Source organism: Tupaia chinensis, unplaced genomic scaffold (genome assembly GCF_000334495.1).
Source record: "Tupaia chinensis unplaced genomic scaffold, TupChi_1.0 Scaffold000539_1, whole genome shotgun sequence".
Classification (NCBI taxonomy): Eukaryota; Metazoa; Chordata; class Mammalia; order Scandentia; family Tupaiidae; genus Tupaia; species Tupaia belangeri.
The window spans coordinates 3,160,819-3,171,183 of NW_006160052.1; the positions used below are offsets into that span (position 1 = coordinate 3,160,819).

The 10,365-nt window shown below is 48.4% G+C and overlaps 1 long non-coding RNA gene across 1 annotated transcript in view; it reads left to right on the forward strand.

Annotated features, from left to right (window-relative positions):
* Positions 1–9,661: 9,661 nt before the first annotated feature.
* Positions 9,662–10,365, forward strand: part of LOC102491499 (uncharacterized) — a 13,597-nt gene continuing 12,893 nt past the window's right edge. Inside the window, exon 1 of the long non-coding RNA XR_335808.1 lies at positions 9,662–9,794. This is a non-coding gene — a long non-coding RNA (uncharacterized LOC102491499). The remainder of the gene's footprint in view (positions 9,795–10,365) is intronic.

Consider the following 10,365-nt stretch of genomic DNA (forward strand, 5'->3'; position numbering starts at 1 on the left):
CTCCTATTTATTTTCTGTAATGTCTCTCAGGGACAGACAGAGTGGCTCAGACCGTCAACGCTGTCTCCAGTGTAGGCGTCAAGGCACCACTGGCTGCTCCCTGAACGGGCTATTGGAAAGCACCAGGGATGGGCCTAGCAGAGCAGCTGGCGTTGAAGATTCAGGGACAGGGAAGAAGTCGGGTGTGGGCACTTAATGGACAAGCCTCAGAGATGGTCGGCTTTGCCGTGTCCCCCAGCTCCACTGGTTTAGACAGAACCTGGGTTCTAGTTATCACGTAAAGAATCAGCATCGCACAGTGCTCAGGAGCAGGGCTTCGCGGCCAGCCTGCTTGGGCCCAGGTACATTTTGCTACTTCCTCGCTGTGCCGTCTCAGGCCGCAAGCTAACCCCTTTCTGCTCTGAGAAATGGGGACCAGCTAGCCTTTATACCACAGGCTTGCTTCAGTTAGTTTTGGCAAAGGGCTTGCAACAGAACCGGGCACACGATAGGCACTGTGTAAGTGTATGGCAACTAAGGCACAAAATGCACACTTCTCCAGGCCGCAGCTTTTCTCTGCTGGGTCCTTCGAAACAGGTCGCTACATTTTTAAAAAATGGTCACATTTAAGAAATCAACTTTAGGGGTCAGTAGGTGGTGTAGTGGTTACATTGCCGGACTCCCACATGGCTGGCTGCGGTTTGAGTCCCAGACTCATTGGTTTGAAACTCATGCCCATGGATGTGGATGCATGCCCAAGACCCCAGGAGGAGAATGGAGGGGATTGTGGCATGGCCAACCTCCGGCGGGGGGTGGTGGTGGTGGTGATTTCTCGCTTTCTTTTTCTCCGTCTCTGTCCCCAGTGAGCACACATGCCCTAAGGCAAAAATCTCTTTAAAGGAATCACCTGTATTAAAACAGAAATCGTTCGTGGTGATGTGTACCCATTGTAAGTGTGCAGGTAGATGTTTCGATGCGTTTATGTTTGCACAACTACCACCGCAATCAGGTACAGGGCATTTGCATCACCCCAAATGCCTCCTTCGCCCACACCCCAGTCGGGCCTCCTTCGACCCAGTGCTGGGTTATGGTGCCACATGTCTACTTGGGAGCACTTGTTGGGCTGCTGAGATACACGTGTGTCTCCTCATGTGGGTGTGCATTTATTTACACGTTACACACATCCTGCTGTTAATCTGTAGCTTACCCTTTAGGAAAGCTGAATTTCTATTTATTTTTTAGATAAAAATAAATGTGAGAAAAATATGATGCAAATGGATAAAATGTGAACAGTTACTGCATCTTGGTAAAGCAGATCTGAGAGTTTTTGTACAATTCCTGAAAGTGTTCTGTAAGTTTGACATTACATCAGAATAGAAACTGACGGGGCCAGCAGGTGGCATGATGGTTAAGGCACTGGATTCCTGCATCGCGGACTGCAGTTTGAGTCCCAGATCTGGTAGCTTGCTTTTTCACTTTCCCTCTCTCTCTGTCTCTCTGCAAATTAAATAATAATAATAATAATAAATAAATAAAATTAAATAAATAATCATTGGGGAAATAAGTAGAAGCTGACAACACAGTGACATGAGTAGTCGTAGTTAGAGCCACGTTGAGCACTTTGAACATTTTTCTTTCTTAGAAGCCCCTGGACAGTTTATTAACTGCCAAAGCTCAGGCTTCCCCAAGTTCAAAGGAATCAGAAACTCTGAAGGATGAGGCCTCAGTGTCAGCTGGGCACACAGCGAGGAAGTCAGTGCTCCCCAGGGCCACAGGGCCTTGGTGAGAGAGGGCTTCCTCCAGCTGGATGCATCCACACCGGCCTTTCAAGGAAAATGGGCCAGACCTGAGAAAGATGGGCAAAGAGCTGGCTCAGGTTGGTGGGGCAGATGTGTTTGTGTTTGATGCCTTTGGGCAAAGGCTTTGTGTCCACGAAGAACTGCGTGTGTCCAAGGGCTTAAAGCAGCCTGCATCTTTGGAGAATGAGGCAGCTTAAAAGTGGATGAATGTAGAACTGTAGTATAAGCATCAGGGAACTATTAGGCCACCTCTTCTGCTACTACTACTGTCACTAGAACTAGGGCGACTGCCGGCCTGGTTTGGCTAGGACTATTCTGATTGGGAAACCCCTGCGTTTGGGCAAAGCGGGACATCTGGTCACCCAGAGCCTATTGTCAATCTTCCAGTTGCCACGATCATGCTGACTACCACGGTCTGAGTCTGCTCAGGCTGCCGTAGTAAAACACCACAGACTCAGGGATTTATGTTCTTGCTCTTCTGGAGGCTGGGAAGTTCAAGATTAAGGCTCTGGCCGACTCAGTCCCTGGCAAAGGCTCTATTCCTGGCTTGGTGGTGGCCACCTTCTCACCACGTCCTCACAAGGCCTATGCTCACAGGAGGGAAACCTCTCTGGTGTCTCTTCCTCTGAAAATGGATTGGGGCCCCTATTAACCTTTTTTTTTTTTTTTTTTTTGGAGAGGTTTTCGCTATAGGGCGCGTGCGCTCGCCAGACAGACAGAGACATAGAGACAGAAAGCGAGAAATCACCCCCCAGAGGGGATGGTCATGCTGCAATCCCTTCTCCTCCATTCTCCTCTTGGGATCTTGGGCACGCACGCACATGCGCCCGGCATGAGTTTTAAGCCACCGGGTCCAGGATGTGAACCGCGGTCGACTACGTGGGAGTCCAGCAACATAACCATTACGTTAACTGCTGGTTCCCGGGCCCCTATTAACCTTATGACCTCTTTAACCTTAATTAGTTCTGCAAAAGCCCTATCTCCAAAAACAGACACCTTGAAGGTTAGACCTTCAACATGAATTTTGAGGGGACACAAAAATTCAACTCACAATGACCATTGTCATCACAACCACCAGCACCCTGCAAACCACCACCACCAACATACCAACACCACCACCACTGTCATTACAACCACCACCCTCATAACCACCACAACCACAACACCACTATCATAAGCACTACCCTTGTAACCACATCCTCCATCATAACCACCACTGCCCTCATAACCACCACTTCCATCGTAACCACCACCACCCTCCTAACACTGCCATCATAACCACAACTTCTATCATAACCACCATTGCCCTCATAACCAACACTTCCATCATTATCACCACCCTCCCAACACTACCATCATAACCACAACCTCCATCATAACCACCGCTGCCCTCATAACCAACACTTCCATTATAACACCAACGCGACCACCACTGCCATTACAGCCACCATCCTCATAACCACCGCTACCATAACACCACTACCATAACCACAACCTGCTCATAACCACAACCTCCATCATAATCACCATTTCCATCATAACCATCACCACCCTCCTAACACCACCACCATCATAACACCAATACAACCACCACTACTATTACAACCATCATCCTCATAATTGCCACCACTACCATAAGACCACCATCATCATAACCACCACCCTTATTACCACAACCTCCATCACAACCACTACTGCCTTCATAACCACCACCCACCCTCATAACCACCACTGTCGTCACAACCACCATATCATAACCACCACCCTCGTAAACCACCTCCTTCATAACACCATCACCATCGCAACCACGGCACTGCCATCATAACCACCACTGCCATCATAACCACAACCACCCTCATAACTGCCACCACTCTCATAACTGCCATTGCCATCATAACCACCACCATTCTCATAACCACCACCATCATAACCGCCACCATCATCATAACCACCACTGCCGTCATAACCACAACCTCCATCATAACCACAACCTCCATCATAACCACCACTACGCTTGTAACTGCCATCATCAAAACCACCACCACCCTCATAACCGCCACCGCCATCATAACCACCACCGCCATCATAACCACCACTACTCTCAAAACTGCCACTATCGTCAGAACCACCACCGCCATCATAACCACCACCACCATCATAACCACCACTGTCATCATAACCACTACCACCCTCATAACTGCCACCGTCATCATAGTCACCACAGCCACCACAACCAGACAGCCACCACCACCATCATAACTCTCACTGTGTACCAGTCCCTTCTGCTCTCACCCTGGCTGTACGTGGCCCTCCTGGGGTGGCTCCCACCTGCACAGGCACGCCCCTTCCTCCACTCCCTTCCTCAGCTCTCCCCTGTCCTTCGGCTCTTGGCACACTGCTGCTCCTAGGAACATCAAGCATCATCTATCCATCTTTGAACATGCCTTCCCTTGGCTGCTTGCCTTGGCCACGGGCAGGCCGGGCTTTCGGAGGTGCTGGATCTGTGAGTCTAGAGAAGGAAGTCCCCAGAACCTTCTTAGATTACTCCCCCAGCCTCCCCTTCTGGGTCTGCTCCCACAATGCCCACCTCAGCAGTAGGTAGCCCACCACTGCACAGCCATAGGGAGCTGGGGAAGGTTAATGAGGCTCAGGCTACCAGTCCTCCTGGAGGTCACTGTCACCCCGAGTTGTGCCCCAGAGCCCTGTGCTGGCCTCTTCCTGTCGCCGGGACATCATTAGAAATGTTAATTATTAATTATCACTAAAAGCTCTTTTTGCTGCATTGCTGTTCTGATTGCTCTCACGATCTCTCTTTTCCTCCCTGTCTCTGTAACAGGATCCTGATTCCCGGGTCTCCTGTCATTCTTCTGCTCCCCTCTCACCTGCAGGCTGGGGAGCTGGGGGGGGTCCTGGGGAAGGGTAGCTGGGGAGAGCCCAGTGGGCCAGGCTTGTACTGGGTAGCGACCAGAGCACCCACTTTATTTTTCCAAAGCATCAAGGACTGAAGGACGTAGAAACTGGGCAGAACCTGGGCAAGAACCTGGCTCTGATGTTCTGAAGCAAGCTTGCTGAGCCTAAATAACTCCATTCCTTCCGCCTGCTCTGTCTGCTCAGGAGCTAAGACACAGTTTTATTTCCTTTTACGGCAGAGACGGGATGTGCGTGCGCACGGGAGAGAGGCAGAGAGGCCAGTACTCTCGACAAGGTCTCGTCATGCTGCAGTCCCTCCAGCTCTGCAGGAACTCGGCCCCTGCACCCCTGTGAGACCTTCGGTCTCCTCTTTTTCATCTCAGGCCACGTAGTGCAGTGAAAAGAACAGGGTTCTGGAGTCTGAAACCTGGGTGAGTCCCTGCGCTGTTCCATGCTTGCTGTGTGGCCTTGAACAAGTTCAACCACTTCTCTGAACCTCATCATGAAACCAGGGCCACCCTCTTTCCCTCTCTGGGATTTTGAGGAATCTAATGAGATCAGGATCTCTAGCTCTGAGACGGACACATTGTAAATGCTTAATAAATGTTCATGTCTTACCGTAAAAAAAAAAAAAAAAGAGAGACGCAGGCGCCTGCCCTTCCTGTGTGACAGTGTCTGAGTGATTGCTGCATGCCAGCCGCTCTTCTAAACGTTTAATACGTACTAACTCATTTAATCCTCATAACGACTTTATGACGCAGACACTCTCATCATCACTCCTTAGGAAGAAAGAGCGTCAAGTCACTAGCCTGAGGTCATGTGTAGTAAGAAGAAACGCTAGGAAGGTATTCGGGGTGGTTTAGGGTCTAGAACTCTGTCATCTGATAATGGAGCCTCAGCGAGACAGGGTTACCGAGCCCTTGGAGTTTGGCTAATCTGAATTGAGATGTGCTGTGAGTGTAAATTATACACCCGACTTCAAAGACATCGTATGAAAAGAGAGAGAATTTGAAATAGCTCACAGTAATTTTTATGCTGATTACATGTTAAAATGGGCACTATTCGGGCCGGCAGGTGGTGTGGTGGTTAAGGCACTGGACTCCCACATAGTCGACTGAGGTTTGTGTCCTGGCCCTTGCTTTCCTTCTCACTCTCTCTGTCTCTCTCTGGTGGGGACACATGCCCTATAGCAAATTAGCAATAATAATAACAATAATATTATTAAAATAAATAGTAATTATTATTTTTTAAAGAATTATCTACCTCACTTTATTTATTCATTTATTTATTTTCATTTGACAGAGAGAGACACAGAGAAACAGAGAGAGGGAAAGTGAGAAAGCAAGCCACCAGGTCCAGGACTTGAACTATGGTCGGCCATGTGGGAGTGTCCAGCTCCCCAACCACCGCACCACCTGCTGGTACCATAAATAACTATTTTTTTTTCTTTTTGGAGAGGTTTTTGGTATATGGCATGTGCGCTTGCCAGAAAGAGAGACAGAAGGTGAGAAATCACTCCCCAGAGGGGATGGCCACACCGCAATCCCTTCTCCTCCGTTCTCCTCTTGGGATCTTGGGCACATATGCACACACGCCAGGCGTGAGTTTAAGCCACCAGGTTCGGGACTCAAATCACAGTTGACTACATGGGAGTTCAGTGACTTAGCCATTATACTAACTGCTGGTCCCAATAACTTTTTTCTTTTTTAAATGGGCTATACTAGAGGTACATATTGAGTTTGATGAAATGTTATTCAAGTTAACTTCATCTGTTTCTTTGTCCTATTTTTAATGTGAAAACTTTAAGTGACACATGGCTGGTGTAGTATTTTCATAGGAGCACATGGCCCCTGCGCATAACCACCTACTATTGATATATTGTCACCGGGCAGGCTCAAGTGCCACAGTGCATACAGTAGTAGCGTCACCACCAGCTCCTAAATGCAGGTTCCTAGGGTGTTGTCAATATCCAGAGTACCCTTCTTAAGGGTGCAGACACCTGTGAGAGGACCTCAGAACCTCTCCAGGGCAATCCATTATGGCCTCACAGAGACTAACCTATGGCCTTCAGTCTTTCCCTGTCTCTCTGCTGCCCAAACTTCAGAGAGCAGTGACAGGAATTGAAGCTTGTCCAAGACTTAGTTTTGCATCTTAGTTCTGCCCCAGAGTGGGCTGAGGGCTCAGGCTAATCTAACCAGCATCCCAACCAGCCTTTTAGATAGCCCAGTGGTGTGAGAACAGTTGGCCCGGTGCTTGCCCCAGTCGGGGTGAGCCGACCTGCTTTGCCTCTGGGCTCCCTAGCAGACCCTTCCGTGAGCACTGCCTATGACAGAGAGCTCAATGCTCCTGTCTGCTCCACTGATGGATAGTCCTACTCCTTAAAAAACTCTTCTTTTTATTGAGCTTCCCTTTACAGGGAGCTTAAATTCCATAAATAACTCCTAGTTCTATTTTCTGGAACTAGCCGGCTTCTCAAAGTTCTAGAAAATATGGCAGGCAGCTCAATACCCCCTAAGACCTACCGAATCGAAATCTCCTACGGTGAAGCCCAGGAATTTGTATCATTCTTTCCCTCTCTGTCTCTTTCTCACACTCACACTCACACACACACTGTTGTGAGAACCAGACTCACAAGCAGAGACTCTCAGTCTTGGTGTCACACAGCCAACGGCGATCGCTTGTAACACACACTGCCAGTGATCTTTCCTAAAACCGAAGCGGCCAAATCGTGCAGACTCAAGGTTACACTTCCCATTAGTGTTGCTTTTAACTCATTTGCCTTTTGGATTCTTTCCTGGTTAGGAGAGAAGATGCGGAGTTCCTGTGTGTGCTGGCTTCATGCACACTCACACCTTTACCTTAGCTCTGCCCCGGGATGCCAGTGACCACGGAGCAGGAAGGGCGAGTCAGCAGTTAGGACAAGATTGAGGCTCACTCTGTGGCCAACGATGTGTTCAGAACTCGTGCGTCTTATCTCATTGACTCCTTGGAGGATAATCATTATTTTACCAATGAGGAAACTGGTGGTTAGCAGGTGGCACAGTGGTTAAGCCACTGGATTTTCACATGGCTGGCCACGGTTCAAGTCCTGGACCTGGAGGCTTGGAAATCATGCTGACACATGTGTCCGTGCTCAAAATCCAGAGAAGAGAATGGGGGAGAAAGGATTGTGGCATGGCCAACCCTCTGGGGGATGATTTCTCACTTTCCTTCTCTCTGCCTTTCTCTGGTGAGCACACGTGCCCTTTGGGGTGGGAAAATGAGGACATTGAGGAGAGAGGTTCTGTAACTTGCTTGATGACTCCTCGCTGGCAAACAAACAGGATGAGGTCTTGAACAGGTAGGTAGATTTGTCTGTCTGTTAGTCCTTAAATGTTCCATATCGCTTAGTGATAGCTGAGAGATCCGTATGATCTTTGCTGAGAGAGCAGAGAAGGGAATCCTGCCACCTCTCCCTCAGGTAAACCCCAGAGATATGGAGAAGAGAAACAGGCAAAGGGGCTCCAGTGCCCCCTCCAGTGAAGGGTGCCAGTGAGCCATGCAGGACTCCCTGGGAGAACTCCTTTACTCCAATGAGAACAGCCTAAAACCAAGGCCAGTCTAAAGGCCTGACTCTGCTGACTTCCAGGTCAAAGTGTCTGCTCAGTTCTTGACTTTTCACATCTCAACTTGAGGAAAGGTCATACTTGTCAACAAGAGGGGAGCTCACGTGTCCAGGAGCAAGTCTGTGCTGTGTGCATTTATTAATGCCCAGCCCACTCAGGCTCTGCTCACCCTGTAGGATGCCAGGTGAGAAAGCAGGAACTGAAGGCCATGACTCCTGCTGGAGGCTAACAAGCCACCACAACTAATGGAGTACTGATTGCAAGTCTGGAGAGAGGAGGAGTCTAAGACTGGGGGCTGTCATGGGAAAGCTTTGAGTGTGTAAACATAATCTGTCGCATGGGTCCCAGAAGATGAACATAGTTAGGAATAGCAAGTCTAGGGGGATCCACTGAGGAGGGCTACTCTAGTTCCCACAGGGCAGCCCATCACATGTTTGAAGCAGCACTGATGTTCCACTCAAACTGCCCCTTCTCCCGACCAAAGTGTCCCAGCACCCTCAAGCCTTCCCAGTGGGCACAGCTTTCACCTCCTGCACTATCTGGCTGCCATTCTCAGGTCATGCTCCAATTTCTCCTTGTCCTTCTTTTTTAGAGAGATTTTTTTGCTATAGGGCGTGTGCACTCACCAGAGAGACAGAGAGAGACAGAGAGACAGAAAGTGAGAAATCATGTCCCAGGGAGGATGGGCACACCATAATACCTTATCCATTCTCCTTTTGGGATCTTGGGCATCCACCCACATCCCCGACATGAGTTTCAAGCCACCAGGTCCAGGACTCAAACTGTGGTCAGTCATGTGAAAGTCCAGTGAAGTAACCATGATGTCATCTACTGGTTCCCTCATTGTCCTTCTTACCCTTTAATACCCAGGGTTGAGCATGGTGCTTCAGACAGGACTGACCAGTTCTGAGCACAGAGGCCATGCTGTAGTCTAGACCGGAGATGCTTCACTTCCCTTAATGTAGCCAAGATTGGGTTTGCTTTGTGTATCATGTATCAACCACATAACACAGTTGGACCAGGCTGAGCTAAAGGCCAACTTACAGAATAACAAACAAATAGGTCATTTTCACATGGACTTCTGCCAAACCAGGTCTACCTCATCCGGTACTTGTGCGATTAATTTTTAACCTAAATGCAGGACTTTGCATTTCTCTCTGTTCCATTCCATCATGTTGGTTTCAGCCCTAGGTTCCTTCCTGTTGAGGTAATTTCTTATTTCCATTCTGTCATCTGTAGTGGCAACTATGCTTCCCAGCTCTGTGTCTGTTGCAATCTTGCTTAGAACACCTTGTACGTCGTCTTCTGAGTCACAGGTAACAATGCCAACGAGGTCAGCACCAAGGACAGAGCTCTGTGGCGCGCCTCTAGAGACCTCCTTCGGGTTGACACAGAAAAACTAATCAACATTCTTTGACTGTGGTTGCTCATCCAGCTATGACTCCACTTCCTGTCCTCTGACCCAATTCTCATTTCCCCATCATGTCCTCAAGGGCACCAGGTAAAGCATTTGTCAGACACCATGGAAAAATCAAGATATATTGGGTTCTAATCATTGCTTTGATCTTCTGCCTGAAGGAATTGCTGTTGACATGTAATGGACAACATAGTTACCTGCCTGGGAGGGGGATGGAGGAGGGAAGAAATACATGTAGAAATGGCTGGAAGAGAGGAATTAACCAGAAAAATATGGTGAATCCCATTTAAAGTTGAAGGGCTAGTAGATAAACCTTTCCTTCTAGAAAGTATAATTTTACTCCCACAAGTACTCACTGTTTTCTTAGATGAGGAAATTTCAAAAAGTTCATGGGGGTTCGGTCCCATAGCACAGCAGTGAAATGATGTGTGAAGGCTGCTGGATCCCACATGACCGACAGGGATTTGATTCCTGGCCCCGCCACTTTGAAAGACACGCTGGGTGTGTGTGCATGGGTGTCCCAAATCTTTACAGAATTAAGGAAAGGAAGAAAAAGAATTGTGGCATGATTATGCCCTGGGGGTGGTCTCTCTCTCTCTCTGGCAAGTAAATGTATCCTCTTGCAATGAAATATATATATATATATATATATATA